Source organism: Capricornis sumatraensis, chromosome 7 (assembly GCF_032405125.1).
Source record: "Capricornis sumatraensis isolate serow.1 chromosome 7, serow.2, whole genome shotgun sequence".
NCBI classification, from domain to species: domain Eukaryota; kingdom Metazoa; phylum Chordata; class Mammalia; order Artiodactyla; family Bovidae; genus Capricornis; species Capricornis sumatraensis.
The window spans coordinates 93,799,934-93,813,446 of record NC_091075.1 but is presented as its reverse complement, the minus strand read 5'-3'; the positions used below and the strand labels follow the sequence as shown (position 1 = coordinate 93,813,446).

Here is a 13,513-nt window from a genome sequence, read left to right as displayed (position 1 = left end):
CACAACAAAGACCCAGCACATCCAAAATAATAAAACAAAATAGTTAATGTTCAAGCTAGATTTAGAAAAGGCAGAAGAATCAGAGATCAAATTGCCAACATCCACTGGATCACAGAAAAAGCAAGAGAATTCCAGAAAAACACTTGCTTCTGCTTCATTGACTAAACTAAAGCCTTTGTGTAGATCACAAGTAGCTGTGGAAAATTCTTAAAGAGATGGGAATACCAGACCACCTTACCTGCCTCCTGAGAAATCTGTATGCAGGTCAAGAAGCAACAGTTAGAACCAGAGGTAGAACAATGGGCTGATTCAAAATTAGGAAAAGAGTACCTCAAGGCTGTATACTGTCACCCTGCTTATTTAACTTATAAGCAGAGTACATCATGCAAAATGCCAGGTTGGATGAAGCACAAGCTGAAATCAAGGCTGCCAGGAGAAATATCAATAACCTCAGATACGAAGATGACACCACCCTTATGACAGAAAGCAAAGAGAAACTAAAGAGCCTCTTGATGAAAGTGAAAGAGGAGAGTGAAAAAGCTGACTTAAAACTCAACATTCAAAAAACTAAGATCATGGCATCTGGTCCCATCACTTCATGGAAAGAGATGGGGAAACAATGGAAACAGTGACAGACTTTATTTTCTTGGGCTCCAAAATCACTGCAGATGGTGACTGCAGCCATGAAATTAAAAGACGCTTGCTCCTTGGAAGAAAAGCTATGACAAACCTAGTGAGTGTGAGTGTGTTAGTCGCTCAGTCGTGTCCAACTCTTTGCGATCCCATGGATTGGGGCCCTCCATGCTCCTCCCATCATGGGATTTTCCAGGCAACAATACTGGAGTTGGTTGCCATTCCTTCTCTAGGGGATCTGCCCAACTTGGAGATTGAACCCAGGCCTCCCGCATTGCAGGCAGACTCTTTACTGTCTGAGTCACTAGGGAAGACTAAGCCTCTAGACAGCGTATTAAAAGGCAGAGACATTACTTTGCCAACAAAGGTCCATCTAGTTAAAGCTATGGTTTTTTCCAGTAGTTGTGTCTGGATGTAAGAACCGGACCATAAAGAAATCTGAGCACTGAAGAACTGATGCTTTCCAACTGTGGTGTTGGAAAAGACTCTTGAGAGTCCCTTGGACTGCAAGGAGATCAAACCAGTCAATTTTAAAGGAAATCAACCCTGGATATTCATTGGAGGGACTGATGCTGAAGCTGGAGCTCCAATATTTTGGCCACCTGATGTGAAGACTTGACTCGTTGGAAAAGACCCTGATGCTGGGAAGGACTGAAGGCTAGAGGAGAAGCGGATGACAGAGGATGAGAGAGTTGGATGGCATCACTGACTCGATGGAAATGAGTTCGAGCAAATTCCAGGAGATGGTGAAGGACAGGGAAGCCTGGCATGCTGCAGTCAATGGGTTGTAGAGGGTTGGACTTGACTGAGTGACTGAACAACGACAATAGATAATTATTGTAGGCTTACCATATGCCTGAAGCCATGCCAAGCAACACGTCAGTCTTTACAGCACTCTTAAGTGAGATGTGTATTTTTCTCTCTCCCTGTGACCCTCCCTATCTTTCACTCCCCATTCTTTTGTTTTTACCCACAGGAGCACCAGGTCTTACAATGACTAAGTAACCTGCCCCAGGTCACATAGCTATCAGAGAAAGAAAGCAAAACGAGGCAATCTGACTTCAGAGCCTACGTGATACAACCCTCAACCCTTCCCAAGTAATTCTGAGTCCCAGAGTATCCTGAGAATTGCCCTAAATCTGATAGAAAAAAAGATGCTCACTGAATTCCTGGTGTCTTTCTCAGATTTTCTCTCTGATTTACAGCTCCTTGGAAAAGGAAGTGTTTGATAAATGGTGTGTATTGTAACACACTTTCTTACTGTGATCTTGGACCCATTCACATATCACTTTGTGACTGGGATATCAGGCACTATGGGTGAAAAGTGAAAATGTTAGTCGCTCAGTCATGTCCAACTCTTTGCACCCCATGGACTGTAATCCACCCCGCTCCTCTGTCCATGGGATTCTCCAGGCAAGAATACTGGAGTGGGCTGCCATTCCCTTCTCTGGGAGATCTTCCCTACCCAGGGATCGAACCCAGGTCTCCTGCATTGCAGGCAGATGCTTTACCATCTGAGCCACCAGGGAAGCCCCCAACTTTGGATAACATTCCAATGATCCCCACTTTTAGATTTGCTACTTAAGGGAAAGCATGCGGCCATAAAGAGAGAAGGAGCTAGTGCTTACAAAAGATAGCTATCTTAAGGTAACTTGAGAGCTGTGTGATTTAAAAAATATTCCCATAGTAGATTAACAGTCACTCAGATGTGCTTTCTTTGATCAAGATATTTACGCATTCTTTTTTTGGTTGAAGATAAGTGATGTTCCATAACAAAGTAGCATACACACATGCACACACACACACACACACACACACACACACACACACACACTCTTACACTCTTTTACTTCTTCCTTGCAACCCCATGGATTGTAGCCCACCAGGTTCCTCTGTTCAAGGGATTTCCCAGGCAAGAATATTGGGAGTGGGTTGCCATTTCCTGCTTCAGAGGATCTTCCTGACCCATCGATCGAACCCGGATCTCTTGCATCTCCTGCATTGGCAGGCTGATTCTTTACCACTGTGCCACCTGGGAAGCCCCTGAAAAGGCACAGACACAGCCTTTTTAGACATGTTTCCTGTCAACATAGGACCTTGACCAGCTTTTCATAGGTGGACAACCAAGACTTGACTTTCTGTTTACGGCAGAATTAACACTTTCTGCTCATGGCATTCCTGACCAGTGGTCACCTGATCATAGGGTAAATTTTTCTCATTTACGGTACACAAAAGCGAACATATTAGATGAATTAAATTCAGCTTGAAATGTGGCATGCTAAATTGCCCATGGTTGGCTTGGTGGCAGTGCTCTAACAAAACAGTGAATTCAGTCAGGGCCTAGAGAGCACATCCTTTAGCAAAAGGCTTCTTGGCATTTTCAGCCACGTTTGTTAAGTGGGGATACATTTTCTAAGAGCTTCAGTAGCTGCTGAAGGCGGGAGCAATCTATTAGACCATGCAGTTATCCTCTTATGGGCAAGTCAGACCTGTCACAGAGACTGTTCTATACAATGTGGCAATGCAATCACATTGTTTAGCTCTGCAAACAATTCTCACTCCTTCAAAAGGGCCATTTTTAAAATTACAACTTATCCTGATTATATGTCAATTTTTTCTTTTTATCTTTGTGTTTTTCTTAACACTTACTTTGCCATCCAAAAGTGTTCCTCTAATCCATGGTTAATTTTATTTTAGTTTGGACTGTAACTTGCTTTCTAAGTATTGTATTAAAAGGATTGTTCCATAGAGAGAATGAGATTTTCTATCTCTTAAAAACTGGCTTTTAAGTATCTGGTGCTTTGTGGTTTTCAAAGTGCTTTCACACACAGAAACTCACCTGATTCTCATGGAAACCCTAAGAAGTAGACAGAGAGACACAGTACAATAGGTAGCTTGAAGTCTGGGGTCAAATCACTTAGTCTAAATCTCTTTCCTTCAGTGCAAAATGGGGTTAATAATAGGAGTTACTGCATAGATGTGTTAATACTGAGCATTAAGTCTGAAGTGAAGTCGCTCAGTCGTGTCTGACTCTTTGTGACCCCATGGACTGTAGCCTACCAGGCTCCTCCCTCCGTGGGATTCTCCAGGCAAGAGTACTGGAGTGGGTTGTCATTTCCTTCTCCAGGGGATCTTCCCGACCCAGGGATCGAACCCAGGTCTCCCACATTCCAGGCAGATGCTTTAACCTCTGAGCCACCAGGGAAGCACAAGTAAGCTAAAATTTTTGTTTTAAAAAATGTTTTAAAATCTATGTGCGCCAATGAAGAGTGAAGTTTAAACAAGATCTTTTAAGAATTTTACCAGATGAAACTTAGCAGATGATGTTGGTCTCATGGAATGAACTGAGAAGTGTTCCTTCCTCTGTGATTTCTTTTTTTTTAAAAAGGTTGAGAAGGATAGGTGTTAACTTTTCTCTAAATGTATGCTGGAAGTCACCTATGAAGACATCCTGTCCTTGTCTTTTGTTTATTGTTGTTATTTAGTCGCTAAGTTTTGTTTGACTGTAGCCCTCCAGGCTTCTCTATCCATGGGGTTTCCCGGGCAAGAATCCTGGAATGAGTTACTATTTCCTTCTCCAAGGGATCTTCCCAACCCAGGGATTGAACACACATCTCCTGCGTTGGCTTAGGACCTTTAAAAGTACTGATTCAGTTTCATTACTGGTAATTGATCTGTTCATGTTTTCTATTTCTTTCTGGTTCAGTCTTGGGAGAATACTTCTTTCTAAGAATTTGTCCACTTCCTCTAGTTTGGTCATTTTATTGGCATATAGTTGTTCATAGTAATCTCTTATGATCCTTTGTATTTCTGTGATGTCGGTCATAATGTCTCCTTTTTCATTTTTTATTTTATTGATTTGGACCCTTTCTCTTTTTTCTTGATGAGTTCAGCTAAAGTTTTATAAATTTTATTTATCTTCTCCAAGAACCAGCTTTTATTTTCATTGATCTTTTAAATTCTTTTTCTAGTCTCTATTTCAGCTATTTCTGCTCTGATTTTTATGATTTCTTTCCTCTACTAACTGTTGCTCTTCTTCCTCTAGTTCCTTTCGGTAGAAGGTTAAGTTATTTATCAATATTCATATCAGTATTATTTCAATTCCCAAGATATGGAAGCAACTTAAGTGTCCATCAACAGATGAATGGATAAAGAAGTGGTTTATATACACAAGGGAATACTATTCAGCTATTAAAAAAATAAAAATTTTGCCAATTGCAGGAGCACAGATATACTTAGAGGGCATTATGCTAAGTGAAATAAGTCAGAGAAAGACAAATATTGTGTGATATCATTTATATGTGGAACCTAAAAAATACAACAAACTAGCGAATACAGCCGGAGAAGGCAATGGCACCCCACTCCAGTACTCTTGCCTGGAAAATCCCATGGGCGGAGGAGACTTAGTAGGCTGCAGTCCATGGGGTCGCTAGGAGTTGGACATGACTGAGCGATTTCACGTTCACTTTTCACTTTCATGCATTGGAGAAGGAAATGGCAACCCACTCCAGTATTCTTGCCTGGAGAATCCCAGGGACAGGGGAGCCTGGAGGGCTGCCGTCTATGGGGTCGCACAGTTGGACACGACTGACACGACTTAGCAGCAGCAGCAGCAGCAGCGAATACGACAAAAAAGAAGCAGACTCATAGACAGCAAACTATGGTTACTAGTGGGGAGAGGGGAGAGGGGAGGGGCAATAGAGGGGCAGGGAAATAAGAGGTACAAACTGTGCGAGCACGGGTTCTAAAGTCACTTCAGTCGTGTCTGACTCCTCGTGACTCTATGGACTGTAGCATGCCAGAGATGAGGGTTCAATCCCTGGGTCAGGAAGATCCCCTGAAGTAGGAAACAGCACTCCACTCCAGTATTCTTGCCTGGAGAATCCCATGGACAGAGGAGCCTAGTGCGCTACAGCCTGTGGGGTCACAAAGAGTTGGACAGGACTGAGCAACTGCGTGTGTGTGTATGTGTGTGTGTGTGTGTGTGTATCATAAAGCACAATTGCAACAAATAATTATTTCCTTCTATTACTCCCCTGGCAGAGATGCAAAATACTATTTTAACAGTATTTTACTTTCCTTTAAGCCTATTTGTCCTTGCCTCTACAGCCCCAAACATAGGCATTTCTGACTTGTCTATTATTATTATTATTAAAATATATAATTAAACAAGCAAGCAGACAAAAAGATTCTTTTAGTGCCTTTAGGACTTAGTTTTGGTTGCTGCTGTTCATTATATTTAGTTTAAGTATTTTTCGCAAGGCTTCTGCTGATTCTAGACTTGGACTTATTGTTACTATTACAAAATGAATGTTTTAGATCTTTCCCAGGTGGCCCTCGCGGTAAAGAATCCACCTACCAATGCAGGAGACGTAAGAGATGCAGGTTTGATCCTGGGTGAGGAAGATCCCCTAGAGGAGGGCATGGCAACCCACTCCAGCATTCTTGCCTGGAGAATCCCATGGACAGGGGAGCCTGGCGGGCTACAGTCCATAGGGTCACAGAGTCAGACACATCTGAAGCAACTTAGCACAGCACAAGATTAAATGTGTCATTATCCTCGACTGAAAGCCTAATGCATCCAGGAAACAATAGGGCCTGCTTTTATGCATTAGGTAAAAAAATATTTCGGGTTTCATGGTGCTTAGGCTGCCCTGTTGCTGAGGAAGTCAGTCTACTAGGTGGAAGACAGTTGGTTCCCAGAATTGCTGCTGTGACCAAAATCTCTGTCTCATTCCTAATAATCAATTGTACTGTGCCTTGAAAATTCACAGAGCAAGTTAGGCCAGACCATGAGAGAAAAACAATTTTGCTTTCAGTTTATCTGATTAGGCTGTGATAATACCCTCTACAGACCTGTCCATCACTGCCTCACTTAGGTCAGACAAGAGTCTGAACTGAATGCAGGGGTTACAGAGGGCAAACAATGCCAAATTCAACTTTAGCTGATCTTTGACAGAAGGAAAAAATGTTTTTCAAGGAGCCTGTTGAGAGTACCACATGAATCCCACATTTTTCATTTTTGACAAGTTAGATCTTAGGTTAACACTTTTTGGTATAAAATAGCAAAACACACAGCAGAGACAGGCAGATGCTACCCAGGTTCCCAGTTTTTGCTCCCAATCTCCTCTCTGGATCCACTTTAAAAATTTATTTCCAAAGGCAACATTTTCTTACCTAAGGAATAGATGTTTTTCTAGAAGAAAGAAACCAACTCTATTCAGGCTTTTTAATATATGATATATTTATTTATTTAAAAAATTTTTCAGTTATTAGGAAAAACTAAAATTATGCTCACCAAAGCCCAGGAGTCTTATACTTGTCAGCAATCTAATAGTCAATGGACTTCAGGCTATTTTGCATGATTAGTTGATTTCTGTGTCAGCTCAGATCCTCTGAGAAACAGATGCCAAAGTGGAACAAGGTGTGATAGACACACATTGGGGGAAACATCTATGGAAGATAAAGGGGAGAAGGGTCAGGAGTAGGAGGGGAGAGGCTTCTGACCACAGTACAGGTCTGACCCCTGTGAAAGGAGACAGGGAAGGAAGATGACTGTGTATGAGGCGCTTCAGCCTGCAGTGCAATTCTGAGAAGGTCTGATGGGGAGCCCCCAGAGCAGAGATCGACTGTCATAGCAGGCATCAAACAACAGGCATCAGCTAGTATATATACACATGCTAGTTTGGATAAGCAAGTGATATGGATCAACTCTGCTCATAAGATTTAAGTAAAGTCTTGGCCTTTTATCAAGGGAAATTAAAGAATCTACAGATCTTTGAAATGTTCTAGATACTAGTTCTGAATGGAGGCTAATTCCTGAAGACCTAAAACACCACTGGAGATCAGTATTCAAAGAGAAGACTTATAGTAGTCAGGTGATACTTGAGGTTTGAGCTCAAATCTACCTTACAGGACTTCCTACCCATTGCCAAGATTAATGCCAACATCAGAAACTTAAAAGAAGCAGGTGTGGCAATTCCTAACACTTCCATTTAACTTTCCTGTTTGGCCTGTGCAGAAGACGTACTCATGTTGGATAATGCTTATAGATTATTTTAAACTTTATCAGGCAATGCTGATTGTCATTGCTGTTCCTGACATGGCAACTTCACCTGAGCAAATTAACACAAGTATCTGGCATCTGGTACATGGCTCGTGATCTAATTTTTTCCCTTCAAACAGTTATCAAGGATCAAAGTCTCTTGCTTTCTACTAACTCTTTCTACTAAGAGAGACAACAGTATGCATTCACTGTCTTGCGTCAAGGCCATGTCAACCCTTCCGCTGCGTGCCACATCATCTCTCCACGGTCCCCAGAAGTCTTGACCATCTTGACATCCCACAGAACATCCCATGAACATCACATGTGACTCCCTCATGAATGATCCCATGTTAAATTGCTCCTCAGGAGCAGAGAGTAGTAAATCTCTTCACGTTTTTCCCTGTATTAAATTTTCTCTGCTGACATAACCAGTGTAGATTCTAGTTCCCTATCTGACACTCCAATCCCACTTCCCAAATCAAAAATTATGGACCAAATGCTTAAACCAAACAATTATTTATCCACGGAAGTCTGAGTTTCTCCATAAACTCAGATATCTTTTGTATGATTGCTATAAGTATCACAGGAGATATTCAAACAAATTTTACCACTGGTTTCACAACTCCTTTTGGCCCCCTTCTATGATTCTGGAGTAAATTCTGGTCCTTTGACTAATTTCTTATTGTCTATGATGCAAAAAGCATGTTGTGGGCTGAATTGTACTGACCCCCATTCATAGTGAAGCTCTAACTCCCAGTACTTCAGAGTATAACCATATTTGAACATAGAATCTTTAAACAGGTGATTAAGTTAAAATGAGTTGTTAGAATGGGTCCTAATCCAATATTGGATTGGAGAAGGAAATGGCAACCCACCCATTCTTGCCTGGAAAACCCCATGGACGGAGGAGCCTGGTAGGCTACACTCTCCATGGGGTCGTAAACAGTCAGACACGACTGAGCGACTTCACTTTCACTTTCACTTAATCCAATATGCATGCTTGTGTGTGTGCGTGCTCAGTCATTTCAGTCATATCTGACTCTTTAAGTCCCCATGGACTATAGCCCACCAGGCTCTGCTGTCCATGAGCTTCTCTAGGTAAGAATATTGGAGTGGGTTGCGATGTCCTCCTCAGAGGATCTTCCCAATCCAAGGATCAAACTTCTGTCTCCTGCATTGCAGGCAGATTCTTTACCACTGAGCCACTGAGGACGCCCCTAGTACAATATGACTGATGCCTTATAAGGAGAGGAAATTTGGACACAGAAAGAGACACCAGGGATGTGCGCGCGTGCACACACACACACACACACACACACACACACAAGACCACCTGAGGACACAGTGAGAAGACCACCATCTGCAAACCAAGGTCGGGGGAGGCCTCACAGGAACCCAACCTGCCACCACCTTGATGTTAGACTTCTTGTCTCCAGAATTAGAAGAAAAAATTCAATTGTTCAAGCTATCCAGTCTGTGTGTGGTGTTTTGTTATGGCAGCACTAGCAAACTAATATGTAGCTTACAGTGTAAAGATGTAATATGGTTTTTAAAACCTTCAATAGAAAGAGACGTAAGGTCACAAGACAAGGGCGACAGTGTCTTTCCCGTGTGTCTGTTTTGGTGCCTTAGTGCATCTGTGTTTTACTCCCTACGCCTCACTGTCTTTCCCTCTTTTGATGATTCCTGCTTTGTTTTGTTTTGTTGTGAAGGAGGGGGTTTTTATTTGACCCTCTCTTTCTCCTTCCTTCCCCCAAACTCTATTCCAATGGACTAGTTAAAAGTAATGATATTTATATTTTATATCTCATCCCTAAAGTCACTTTTAAATTTATCTAGCCCTTAACACTTTCCTGGGGATTCCTAGGTGGTGCTAATAGTAAAAAGTCCTTCTGCCATGCTGGAGACACAAGAGATGTGGGTTCGAGCCCGTCGTTGGGAAAATCTCCTGGAGAAGGAAACGGCAACCCAGTATTCTTGCCTGGAATATTCCATGGACAGAGGAGCCTGGCGGGCCATGGTCCATGTGGTCACAAAGAGTCAGACACGACTGAGCACACACACACACACACACACAATTCTTATCCTTGGGTAATGTTAAAAACTTTTGGTAATGGCTGAAATCCATGCACACATAATCCAGAAGAATTATACACACAACTTCTAACTCAAGTATAAAAATCCCAATGATAATGAATTAGACGTATGCCTCCATTTGCTAACAAACATACGAGTTAACCCTCTTTGATCCTCACAGAAACCTTCTGAATTACAAGGAGTAAGTATATTATCCATGCTTTACAGATAAGGAAATTGAAGCCAGGAGACACTGAGGACAAGCTAGGCTGTGAGACCCTGAGGAGGATTGTGGGTACCCGCTACAGGGTCCCCAGCTCCTTTCCACCACTCTTAATGCCACTCACAGGAGTAGTCAAGAAAGCTGAGACCCTAACGCTAGCGTTTGTTAAACTGTCTGGACATCACTTTAGCCAAAGACAAAGACACAACGCAGGTAGGAGGAGATTTTAGAGTTTTCTGTGCCACGGCCTAGACAGCACCATGACTCAGCAGCAGTGGAAGGGAAAAGCGGATCATGGCACCATATCTGGCTGCGTGAGATTTTCCCCCATTGATTTTTCTTCCTCCATCCACTGCTCCAGCTTGATCCTGTCTAGTGAATGAGGCCTGACGGCAAACCCAAGCCTGCATAAAAAGCTCCCTGCTGCCGCGCTGTCACAGCCGCTCAACCTAGGCTCGCAGGAACTTGGGCAAGCAGAAGAATCCTTTGTCTTCAGACTATGACAAGAGTGGAAAAAAATCCCAACTATTCGGCTGTGTAGCATCATTCAAGCATGCTTTAATGGAGAAGGTCTAATGAGGAATGCAGCCTTTGAAAAATCGAGCTTTAAAAACTCCCAGCGCATTCTCACTGTACAATTCTACACCATTAACATTAATAGGATTCAAACTACAAACCAGAGATTATGTTACTATTTTAGCCAGTTCAATGGCCACGGAGGCTTCTTTTCTTTACTGGTTATGTTCAAAGAGATCTTGGCCTGTTATAATAATCAAATGTGCAGGAGAAAACATCCCTTCTCTTCCTAGATTCTATAAAAGAATAAAAGAAAAGCCAATTTTCAAGTCCCAAATGAGACGCAGCTGCCTCAGACTCCTCCAACCCCCCCTCTACTCCTACTGTTGACCTATTAATAGATTCCTGCTCTTGAGTTTATCTCAGCTTTCCAAGGGGAGCTGGGCCTAAAACCAGTTTGAATAGTTTTTGAAAGTACCCAGAGGCTCTTTCCAAAAACAGAGCACAGGGTTCTGGCAGGTAAAATTCACTTATATTTTTTTCCTCTACAGTTTCTTCCAAAGCAATTCAAGAGCATTCACTTCCAACACTGTCCTATGTGCATGGTTAAAATGTTCCCAATTAAAAAAAACAGACAGACAAAGAAGGCTAAAATGCACTTCAGAAGTGTGTGTGATGGGAGGTTTATTTCATGTGTGAGTTATATCTCAATAAAATTGTTTTTGTTTTTAAGCATATGTGTAGTTGGGAAGGGGAGAGAGAGATAAATATGATTGAATGTAGAATGCTCCTGCACGAACGGGGCAGTGGTAATGGGAAGTTATTGCTTAATGGGTATAATTTCAGTTTGGGAAGATGAAAAGTTCTGAGGATGGACAGTGGTGACAGTTGAAGAACATATGAATGCACTTAACACCCCTGAGTTACACACTTGAAAAATGGTTACAATGGTAAATATATGTGTGGCATATTTTACCATACTAAAAAGTCATCATTTTAAGTAAAAAAAAAAATTACTACATCAAGACTACATGTTTCTCGTAGAAATCTAGAGAAAGAAATGGAAAAAGAGGAAAATGTAAATCACTTAAAATACTATTATCTAGACACACCCATTTTTAATACTTTTGTATAAATAGCCTCCCAAGTTTTGTCAAAAACAAATAAATAAAGCTCAGGTAGTACTTGGTGTATTATTTAGCAATTTGCTTCTCACTCAGTACATATATATATCTTTCCGTGCTTAGATCAGTAGATTTACAGGTAGAGTTAGCCTTTCATACATGCAGGTTCAACCAATCATGGATCCAAAATATTTGAAAAACAGATTCCAGAAAGTTCCAAAAAACAAAACTTGAATTTGCTGCATGCTGGCAACTATTTGTTGCTAGCATTTACATTGTACTTATAACTATTCACAGGGCTTCCCAGGTGGCACTGGTGGTAAAGAACTCGTCTGCCAATGCAAGAGACATCAGAGACACAGGTTCGATCCCTGGATCGGGAAGATCCCCTGGAGGAGGGCATGGCAATCCGTTCCAGTATTCTAGCCTGGAGAATCCCATGGACAGAGAAGCTTGGCAGGCTACAGTTCATAGGGCTGCACAGAGTCAGACACGACTGAAGCAACTTAGCACACAGCACACATAATATTCACACCTCATGTACATTATATTAGGCATTATGATTAATCTGGAGAAGGCAATGGCAACCCACTCCAGCACTCTTGCCTGGAAAATCCCATGGACGGAGGAGCCTGGTAGGCTGCAGTCCATGGGGTCGCTAAGAGTCGGGCACGACTGAGCGACTTCACTTTCACTTTTCACTTTCATGCATTGGAGAAGGAAATGGCAACCAACTCCAGTGTTCTTGCTTGGAGAATCCCAGGGACTGGGGAGCCTGGTGGGCTGCCATCCACAGGGTCGCACAGAGTTGGACACGACTGAAGTGACTTAGCAGCAGCAGTGGTGGCAGCAGCAGAGATAATTTAAAGTATACAAGAGGATGCACTTAGGTTATATGTAAATATAAAGGACTTGAGCTTCCAAAGATTCCAAGAAAAGGTGCTGGAACCAGTTCTCTCTTAAATACTGAAGTGAAGCGAATTGAAGTCGCTCAGTCGTGTCTGACTCTTTGCAACCCCATGGACTGTAGCCTACCACGCTCCTCCGTCCATGGGATTTTCCAGGCAAGAGTACTGGAGTGGGTTGCCATTTCCTTCTCCAGAGGATCTTCCCAACCCAGGGATCGAACCTGGGTCTCCCGCATTATAGGCAGACGCTTTACCATCTGAGCCACCAGGGAAGGGCTTAAATACTAAGGGATGACCATTTGTGTGTGTGGGTGGGTGGGTGTACACACTACATCTGAATCATCATTTCTAGTGGCCCCACAGTTGTTAGACATTTAGGTTAGTCCTCTTTTTTTGCTCTCTTACATAATATATCAGTGAACATCCTTATATGTACATCTTGGATGATTTTGTCTTTAGGATAAACCCAGCTGGAGAAGGCAATGGCAGCCCACTCTAGTACTCTTGCCTGGAAAATCCCATGGACGGAGGAGCCTGGTAGGCTGCAGTCCATGGGGTCGCTAAGAGTCGGACATGACTGAGCGACTTCACTTTCACTTTTCGCTTTCATGCATTGGAGAAGGAAATGGCAACCCACTCCAATGTTCTTGCCTGGAGAATCCCAGGGACAGAGGAGCATGGTGGGCTGCTGTCTGTGGGGTCGCAGAGAGTCAGACACGACTGAAGTGACTTAGCAGCTTAGCAGCAGAGTTATATAATTGCTAAGGATGCACATTTTTCAGAGTTAGCCCTTGGTGCTCTCCAGAAAGGGCTTCCCCGATGTCTCAGATGGTCTGAACCAATTTGTATTCCCATGGATATGTGTGAAATTACTACTCTCTCTCATCTTTCTTCAGAATTAGAGGTTAAAAAAAAAAGTTCTTAGTGAAATAAGTCAGACAGAAAAAGACAAATACTGTATATTTGCACATTTATGTGGAATCTAAAA

General features: G+C 42.4%; 1 protein-coding gene and 2 non-coding genes across 3 annotated transcripts in view; all 3 read right to left on the bottom strand.

The window, feature by feature from the left end:
- Window positions 1-13,513, bottom strand: part of SHROOM3 (shroom family member 3) — a 336,904-nt gene that overhangs the window by 302,200 nt on the left and 21,191 nt on the right. The window lies entirely within an intron of this gene.
- On the bottom strand, window positions 2,091-2,162 carry TRNAC-GCA (transfer RNA cysteine (anticodon GCA)). Its single transcript has one exon. It is a non-coding gene; the product is annotated as a tRNA-Cys (tRNA).
- TRNAY-AUA (transfer RNA tyrosine (anticodon AUA)) lies at window positions 12,726-12,797 on the bottom strand. Its single transcript has one exon. It is a non-coding gene; the product is annotated as a tRNA-Tyr (tRNA).